This window comes from Manis javanica, chromosome 10, assembly GCF_040802235.1.
Source record: "Manis javanica isolate MJ-LG chromosome 10, MJ_LKY, whole genome shotgun sequence".
Taxonomy (NCBI): Eukaryota; Metazoa; Chordata; class Mammalia; order Pholidota; family Manidae; genus Manis; species Manis javanica.
The window spans coordinates 21,036,644-21,045,992 of record NC_133165.1 but is presented as its reverse complement, the minus strand read 5'-3'; positions in this window follow the sequence as shown (position 1 = coordinate 21,045,992).

The following is a 9,349-nucleotide window of genomic DNA, read 5'->3' as shown; positions in this document are numbered from 1 at the left end:
AGTACCAAATGATTTCACTCATATGTGGAGTATAAGAACAAAGGAAAACTGAAGGAACAAAACAGCAGCAGAATCACAGAACCCAAGGATGGACTAACAGTTACCAAAGGGAAAGGGACTGGGGAGGATGGGTGGGAAGGGAGGGATAAGGGCGGGGAAAAAGAAAGAGGGCATTACAATTAGCATGTATAGTGTGTGGGGGGCACGGGGAGGACTGTGCAACACAGAGAAGACAAGTAGTGATCTTACAGCATCTTACTATGCAGATGGACAGTGACTGTGAAGGAGTATGTGGGGGGGGACTTGGTGAAGGGGGGAGTCTAGTAAACATAATGTTCTTCATGTAATTGTAGATTAATGATACAAAAGAAAAAGAACATAAAACAAACAAAAATAATAAAATAATAAAAAATAAAAAGAATACACTGTAAGGGTGAGCCATTTACCTAACTGGGTTAAGGTTTAGATGGCCCCAGACTAACAGGGCCGATGAAGGCTCTGAACTGATAGGGACTGTTTGTGTCCAGGGGCCTGGAAATGAAACGCAAGTACAATTCTAGCATCAGTCATTTAAAGCCAGACTGTATTGCAGAAGATAAATTTCTTCTCTTTCAGCGAGTTTAATTTTAAAACTTCCCAATTTTTGAGGGTAATGATGAACCCAATAAGTAGAATAGATTTTCACCAAAAAAATTTTAGAAAACTAGTCCCATATTGTAGTAGTCCATGGGACTTTTGACTATTTTCTTTCCTTGCATTAAAATAAATTTGGCTGCATAACCTTATTATATTATATACTTCTCTCAGGGACCAAGCCTCTCCATTAGAGAGTTTGTATTGAAGCCAGGCTTGTGTGCAGAAGATAAGATACTTATTTTTCAGGGTCTGGAGATCAAAATTGCTCCCAGTTCTTTAGAATGCAAGCCAGAGTCATGTCTGGCTTTAAATTTGAAGAGGAAGCTCCCACCTGGAAGAGAGAAAGACAGGTGTGCGACACCTGGTTGGCCTTTCTCTTGTGAGGGTGTCCCCTCACCTTGGAGCCCAGGTGACAGTGGTCAATCACCTCCTCTGCCATGCCTGCTGGAATTAACCACTCTTTACCAGTGTGGCCTGCACCTTGCCTTGATTTCCCTCTTGTCTTCCCACTAAGCAAGAGTTGCTTCAGAGCCCTGGATCTAGTCGGAACCTCACCAGTATGCTCTTACTTTATACCTTCTGGGAGCCTTGATCCAGATCCTAGTTTCTCTGGACAGGTTTTAGCATAGTACACTTGAGATCATTCCTTGGGAGCCCCCTGCCTGTCCAATAAGTGCAGGGACTATGTGGCCTCTCACTGCCAGAGCCTTGGTCAGAGCCACAAGCCTGTTTCACTTCCCTGGGACTGCAAAAAAGGAAATGCCTAGCACCAGGATGACTACCTTTAACATAGGGAGGTCAATAGAATAGAGCCATTTTCAGCTTGACCACTTCACAGATTTCATTTACATTACACAGGAGAAAGTGGTGCAGGCCTAGCAGGACTGCTTTGAATGGGGAGCAGGGGAACTTTTTCCAAGGCCAGAAATTGTTCAGAGCCGCCATGGAGGGGTGTCTATACTCTTAAACAACAGTTTCTGCCACTGCCTGGGAATTGTCCTGCTTGTCACTCACTATAAGAAATCTGATTTGTGAAACAAGAGGTCGGGGGTCACCTGCAACTCTGGCATAGGCAGCAGCCTAGCTGGAGGTCCACTCAGCACAATATGTCAAATATCAGATCAATTAGCAGGAGTCAAGATCCAGGACTACTGTCTACTACTCTGGTCTGCCCTTGGAGTCTGCAGATTAGGATAGGAAAGTAGGAAATTGGCTCAGCCACTCCCGGACATTCTCATCTGTCCGGAGGCAGAGGATCAAGGAGGGGCAGATACCAGGAAACCTTTCACCCAAGGCTTAAGACTGGTAGCTGATGCTAATCATCTTTTAAGTGGCTAACAGGTGCACAGACACATTTTTTGAGATAAAGAGTACAGCATTGTCAGGAATAAGAGTGAAGCATAGACCTCCTACCTTGTGGTGGTGAGCATCGGGTTCCATGAAATTGATGAAGTTAGAAGCGAGTTAGGGATTCCCCGTGCCCCACTCCAGAGGCCAGGGCGGCCTAGAAAAACAGGCTGGAAGTCAGAGACAGAGAGAGACACTCCTCACAGATACCCAGTCGGGCTGTCGGGGTCTGATTCCAGACACGCGGGCATTTGAGAAGCCGCTGAAGTGCAGCCTCAGCCTATACTTTCACAGTTGCCCACAGCCTTCCTCAGTCGCGTGCATCCAAGGAGATGCCTCTGAAAGGGAATCCTGGCCTCCACTTGGGAGACTTTTCCAGCTCCCAAGGGAGATGGGGGATCCACTGAGGGAGATGCAGGGGAACCTGTCACTCAAGACTTTGAGATTAGCAGCTGGGCTAGTCCCATTTAAGTCGCTGATGAGCACCCGATGTTGTGTGCCACAGATGGCTTCCTTCTATAAGGACAGTGAAAGAAAAGGCAGGCTTGGATGCTGATATTCACCTCTGAAGTTATCCCGGAAGAGCCCCCAAAGATGATGCCAGGATTCTTGTTTGTGAAGTGAAGAATGAACTTAGCAAACACCCAAGGTAGCAGAGCCAGGGCAGAGGCTTTGATTTACAAATAAAGTGAGAGGAAAGAGCTCCTGGCTCACACCAGGAGGGGACAAGAGAGCCCGGGGTGGTGCGTTGTCTAGGGGATTTATAGGCAGTTGAGGATTTTTGGGAACTGAGGGCTTAGGGTGTGGACTTGTATCACCTGCCCTGCCCTCAAGGTGGGCTGGGTTGTTGTCTGTTTGCTAGGGCTGTTTACAGTGAAGTCACGGGTTATGCTGAGATACCCTTGCAGAACCCTCAAACATTCCAGGCCAAGTTGCTCCTGGCCTTTTGACCTGTAACTGATCTCACTGAAGATGTCTATATTCCTAGTCTGGTAACCCTAGAGAATCAGTGTGATGTTGACTTTGCATAATGCTGAACACAGAGTTTGGATAGGGACTCTACACTGTTACATTGCTTTGACTGTAAATATCTTGCCTTGATTTTTCCAGAGTTTCTAACCCTACTCTGCCTAAGCCCATCATCCCTGACTCACATGAACACCAGCCCTAACTCCCCTAAAGGCCTTATTCTCCTACACCTCTTCATTTCCTAGTCTTACCCAGATATTCATAAAAAGCTCCAAAAATTAGAAAATGTATCCCAAACACCCCAGAAAGAGCTTGAAGACCATGCCTTTAAAGTTTTCAACAACTGGGAGCATACTCTTTAGCAAACAGACAATAACTCAGCCCACCTTGGGGGAAGGGCAGGTGGTTTTGATTGATATGCTTCCAGAGGGAAGCTGCTGTCCTGGGAGGGGACCAGAGCAGTAAATGTTTTATGTTAATTTTGTAGAATTACCCAGAAGACTGATAAGATACTTTTCTACCTCCAGATGGTACTGCTAAAAATTAATTGATTTAAAGACAAGACTTGTAAAAATTGGGCATTTCAAAACTTCCATAAATTCTGATAAAAGTTACCCAGCATTAAAGCTAATTTACATTTAACTAAAATAGACTTGTCCTTATGGTTATCAGCTGCCTAAGTTTACCTAAAGTCATTGAAGTTGATGTTATTTCAAAAAAAATGCTTAAAGAGAGGCTTGACTTTGTCTATTTGGTGAAGATTTTGTGAGTAATCTAGCATGGTTGTTAGGAATGAGTGAACTAAATAAGTGTAGTAAGTAAACTTCTTAATACAGTATGTATACCTAAAAACAGCTTAAGAATCTTTGTGGTAACCTGAAACCTTAAAGTTTTGCTTTGGGTATTCTGAAACACTGTAAAGAAAGTGGATATCTTTATCCTGAAATGTCCCTCTTTATTCCAGGTAATATTCCTGTTCTTAGATTCACTTTGTCAGATATTTGTATAGTCACCTCACCCTTTTGTTTAGTGTTTGCATAGTGTCTTTAATATACTTATACTTTACCATATACTTACAGTTGTTTTTTTCTTGACTGGATATAATTGAGCTTGTCTTGTTATCCAACCTGGCAATTATTACATTTTAATTTGAATGTTTAGGCAATTTACATTTAATGTAATTATCTGTGTGTTTGAGTTTCGTTTACTATTTGGTGATTTTTTTTTCTAATTGTTCTATACGTTCTTTTTTTCCTCTTCAATGCCTTTTTCATTAATTGAATATGTTATTATGGTTTGATTTTATCTCCATTATTTGCTTATTAGCTCTACAGCTGTGTTATAATTTTTTATTTTTAAGACATTTTTAAGCAGTTTTTGGTTTATAGCAAAATTGAGAAGGAGGTACAGAGATTAACTATATAGACCATGCCCATACACATGCATAGCCTCCCCCATTATTAACATTACTCACTAGAATAGTACATTTTTCACCAAGGATGAATCTACATTGACACATCATAATCACCCAAAGTCCATAAAATTTACCTAAGGGCTCACTGTTGGCATTGTACATTCCATAGGCTTAGATGAATATATAATGACATGTATCCATCATTACAATACAATACAAAGTAATTTCACTGTCCTAAAATCCCTCTGTGCTGTCTATTCATCCTCCCCACCCTCATCCCTGGTAACCACTGATCATTTTATTGTCCCAATGGTTTTGCCTTTCCTAGAACATCATTAATTGGAATCACACAGCATGGAGTCTTTTCAGATTGGCATTTTCCTTACCAATATGCAGTGGCTTTGCTTTAATTTTTAATTGGTTACTGTAGGATTAATACACCTTTAGAGTTACTACATCTTAACTCATAAGAATTTACCTTCAAATAATGTTACACCATTTCAAATATAATATAAGAATCTTATAACAGTATACTTTCACTTTTACCCCTTCTTGTTATCACACATTTTGTACTAATGTAACACATTATATATATATAATACTTATTATATATTTTTATATAATACATTTTATTACATATATTGTATAATGTATATATTTTATTATATTTTGTATTACATTATTTTATTATAATACAAAATACATTTTCATTTTAAAAGGGCTTTAAATAGATCATTAAATGAGCAAAAGATATCTTGTTATTTACCCATATACTTATCAATATTGAGCCATTACTTACTTCTTTAAATGTATTTTCTGTCCTTAACCCAAGTCTCAATGGACTCCAATTACATGTGTTTTAGGCTACTCAGACTTATTACACAGCCTACAGAAGCTAGTCTTACAAAAGTTCTTTTTTTTTCTGTTTCATTTTTTAATGATTGTACTAGTATGTCTTCAAGTTTACGAACATTTTCTTCTGTAAGTCATAATTTGCACTTAAATGCATCCATTGTATTTTTTATTTCACATGTTGCAATTTTCATTACTATAAGTTTAATTTGGGTCTTTACATGTCCCTTGTCTCTACTTACTTTTTAAATATATATTATGCAGTTACAGCTTACCCTGAACAACATGGGGGCTAGGGACCCAGCACCTCATACAGTCAGAAACCCATGTATAACTTTTAACTCCCCAAAAACTTAACTAATAACAGCTTGCTGTTGACCAGAAGCCTTACCAATATCATAAGCAGTCAATAAAAACATTATTAAGAAAATCACAAGAGAAAACACATATATGAAACTGTATTGTATGTATTGATACCATAAGTTTAAGCCATCAGTTTATGAAATGAATTGTCCTGGGACTTAAGCTCATTGCAATACTAACAGATGGTGATTACAAAATTAATACAGTAGTACAGTATGTACCAGTTAATTTTATGCAGTTTTGATTGAATACTGCATCTTTAAATTTGTTTACATTTCTCTTGACTGTGAATTGTGCATGTATGGTCTATGTGTGCATAAATTTTGATAAATTTTAACTTTTTATAATACATTTGTGCATATTTTATAGTAATAGATTATAAAAATAGGCTATTATATAGATATATATAGTGTATTCATGACATATCGAAGTTTTTCTTAATTTTTTCACCATTTCTAAACATGGTTGGTCTGCAACATTTTTCAAATTGTCACAAGTTCCAAAAATTTTCCAAAATGTTTATTGAAAAAACTAGTGTGTAAGTGAACCTCCACAATTAAAACCCATGTTGTTCAATGGTCAATTGTAGTTATTTTAATGAAACTCAGCAAGGAACAGAAAACAAAAAAAAATTCATCACGATCAAGACAACACATGAACAAAATGAGTTTAACAGGGAGATAGCAATCATTAGAAAGGACTAAACAGGAATTCTGGAGCTGGGGAATATAATGAATAAAATGAAAAACATGCAACAGTGAGCATCAGCAGCAAACTGGACAGAACAAAGAACTTGTGAAGTAGAAGACAGGCTATTTAAAACACTGGACAAAGGGTGAAAAGAGTGAATGAAGCCAACATAAACTATGGGGTACCATTAAGAGAAACAGTCTATGATTTATTACAGTCCCAGAGAAGAAAAGAGGGAGAAAGATCCAAAAGGAAAAAAAAAAGGGTAGGAAGATTATTAAAATAAACAATGGCTAGAACGTTCCCCAAACTGTGGAGAATATTAGACATCTAAGTTTATGAAGTTCATAATTTCAACCCCAAGCACTTTGCTGAGACACATTGTAACTCTAAAATCAAAGACAAAAGGAAAAATGCAGCAGGAGAAAAAAAAATCCTCAAATACAAGAGAACCCCCATAAGGCTATCTATAAGTGCATTTCTCAGCTAAAAATAAATAGATTTAAGAAATAAGATCCAGCTATCTGCTAACAACAAGACATTTGTGTCAGCTGCAAGGACACACGTAAGCTCAAAGTAAAGGAATGGAAAAATATATTCCAGGCAAATGGAAACCAAAGAGAGCAGGGTAGCTACACTTACATGACACAAAATAGACTTTAAGCCACAACTGGAACAAGAGACAAGGTCATTAGGTAATGATACAGACATTGATTCATCAAGAAGATACAACAATTGTAAATATAAGCACTCAAAATAGGAGGACCTAAATATACTAGGCAAATTTTAACAGATCTAAAGGGAGAAAGAGAGAGCAATATAATTATGGTAAGGGATTCAAGACCTCACTTTCATCATGGATAGATCTTTCAGACAAAAATCAGTAAAGAGACATTGTATTTGATCTAATGCTTTAGATCACATGGACCTAATGGATATATATATAAAGCATTCCAATTAACAGCAACAAAATACACATCCTTCTCAAGCACACATGGAACATTCTATAAGATACATCATACATGAGGTCACAAAACAAGTCCTAGAAAATTTAAGAATTCAATCATACCAACTACCTTTTCTGACCAGAAAGGCATAAAGGTGGAAATCAATAAGAGGATGAGAACTGGAAAATTCACAAATATGTGGAAATTACACTCCTAACAACCAATGAGTCAAAGAAGAAATTAAAAATGAAATTAAAAATACCTTGAAACAAAAGAAAATGAGAACACAGCACACCAAAATATGGGATGCAGCAGTTTCTGAAAGGGAAATATATAGCAGTAAGTAACTACATTTAAAAAATCTCAAAAGTGACATTTTAAAAATCTCAAAAAGACTTCTTCAAGGAATTATAAAAAGAACAAACTAAGCCCAAATTTAGCAGAAGGAAAGAAATAACAAATATCAGAGCAGAAATAGGTGAAATAAAGACCAGAAGCAATTAAAAAATCAATGACATTAAGAGTTGTTTTTTTGAAAGGATTAACAGAATTGGCAATCTTCTACCTAAACTAAGAAAAAAAGAGAAGGCTTTCTTTGTAAGAAACTACTATGAACTCTAGCAAATTGAATAACTTGGGAGAAATGGATAAATTCAGAGAAATATGCAAGCTACCAAGACTGAATCGTGACCAAATAGAAAATGTGAACAGACCAATAATAAGTAAGGAGATTGAATAAGTAATAAAAAATTTCCCAACAAAAAAAAGCTAAATTTAAGGTCAAATCATGATTATGCATCATAGAGTACATTAGATAGTGATTAAACTAAAATAAATAGAGTGGACAAAAACCTCACTAATATTAACCATACAATGGTTCTATTTCACCAAGAATGTAAATTTTACTCTAATGTATTCTAGAAACTATAGGGAAAACTTAAACTAGTGCTGTGGTTCTACAGAAAAAGCTAGATGTTAAAATTAAAGTTTAAGAAAGTTGTATAAAAATAAGACCTTTTAATCAAAATTCAAATCTTCATTCCTACATGTATTCTAAAGAGACAGTTCCCTCGAATGTAACTAACTTATAAAATGGTTTGGAGATTGTTATTTTGGGGTTATGTTTTGAAGAACACACTACTTCTTTCCACGTAACCCTAAGGAAGCAGGGTTCATCATCTTCATTCATCACAATGAATACATGACAGGTAAACATCCCAGCAAAAGACAAAACAACAAACAAAAAAGACTAACTGGCCTGATTGGAGAGCAGTCTGTAAAGTCATTTGGACGATTTTCTTAAGCACTCCTGATTTTACTGACTCTTTAATCAGTATAGCGATTCCCTTCATCCTCCATTGATTTACACTGACCCCATGACTGGGTTAGGGAGGTTCCCAGGGTGTGCATTCATCCCAGTGCCACCATCCTAATGGAGGCAGTTCCATACTGGGATATTCCCACAGTGTTTCTCATTGATTCTTAACAGGCATATTCTACATCCAGTGACTTCTAGTGGACAGACTGAATGGATTAGGGAAAGGAAGATTCATTTCCCCTCAATATAATTTTCAGTAGAAAAAAAGACTCATTCATTCTTTATTCCAGTACCAGGAATACTGAAGCTGCTGATCCTTTTGGGGTCCTACTTTTTAATCTAAATCACCTTGGAACAGCCTACTTCCGACCTCAAGTGCCACTGGGGTCCCTTGCCTGTTTCCTAGTGCTAGCTTACTCCTCCCCTTCTTCCTCAATCTAACGTCTCCTTACATCTGCAGGAGATGAGGTATTAAAAGATTAGTCTGAATTGGTGGTAGTAGAAGCTAGAGTGCAACTTGGACTTTCTGATTCCTGGTGCAGCATATGCCTTCCTAGAGTGTCAATAAGCACAGGAAATTGTGATGAAAAAAAGAGGAAGTGAGAAGAGGAGCTAAGATGAAAAGGCAAAAACTGAGCCCTTACAGACTGTTATTTATTCATTGGTTAATTTTTTAAATCTTTGTGATGGAGGTTGTACCATTTTTTGTACCCAGAAAAGTCATTATAGTGACTAGCCAGAATAGTAGAACAGAATGCAACTTCAAACTGTGACCTATAAATGTGTCCCATTAGCCCTTTAAGCCCGTCCAGC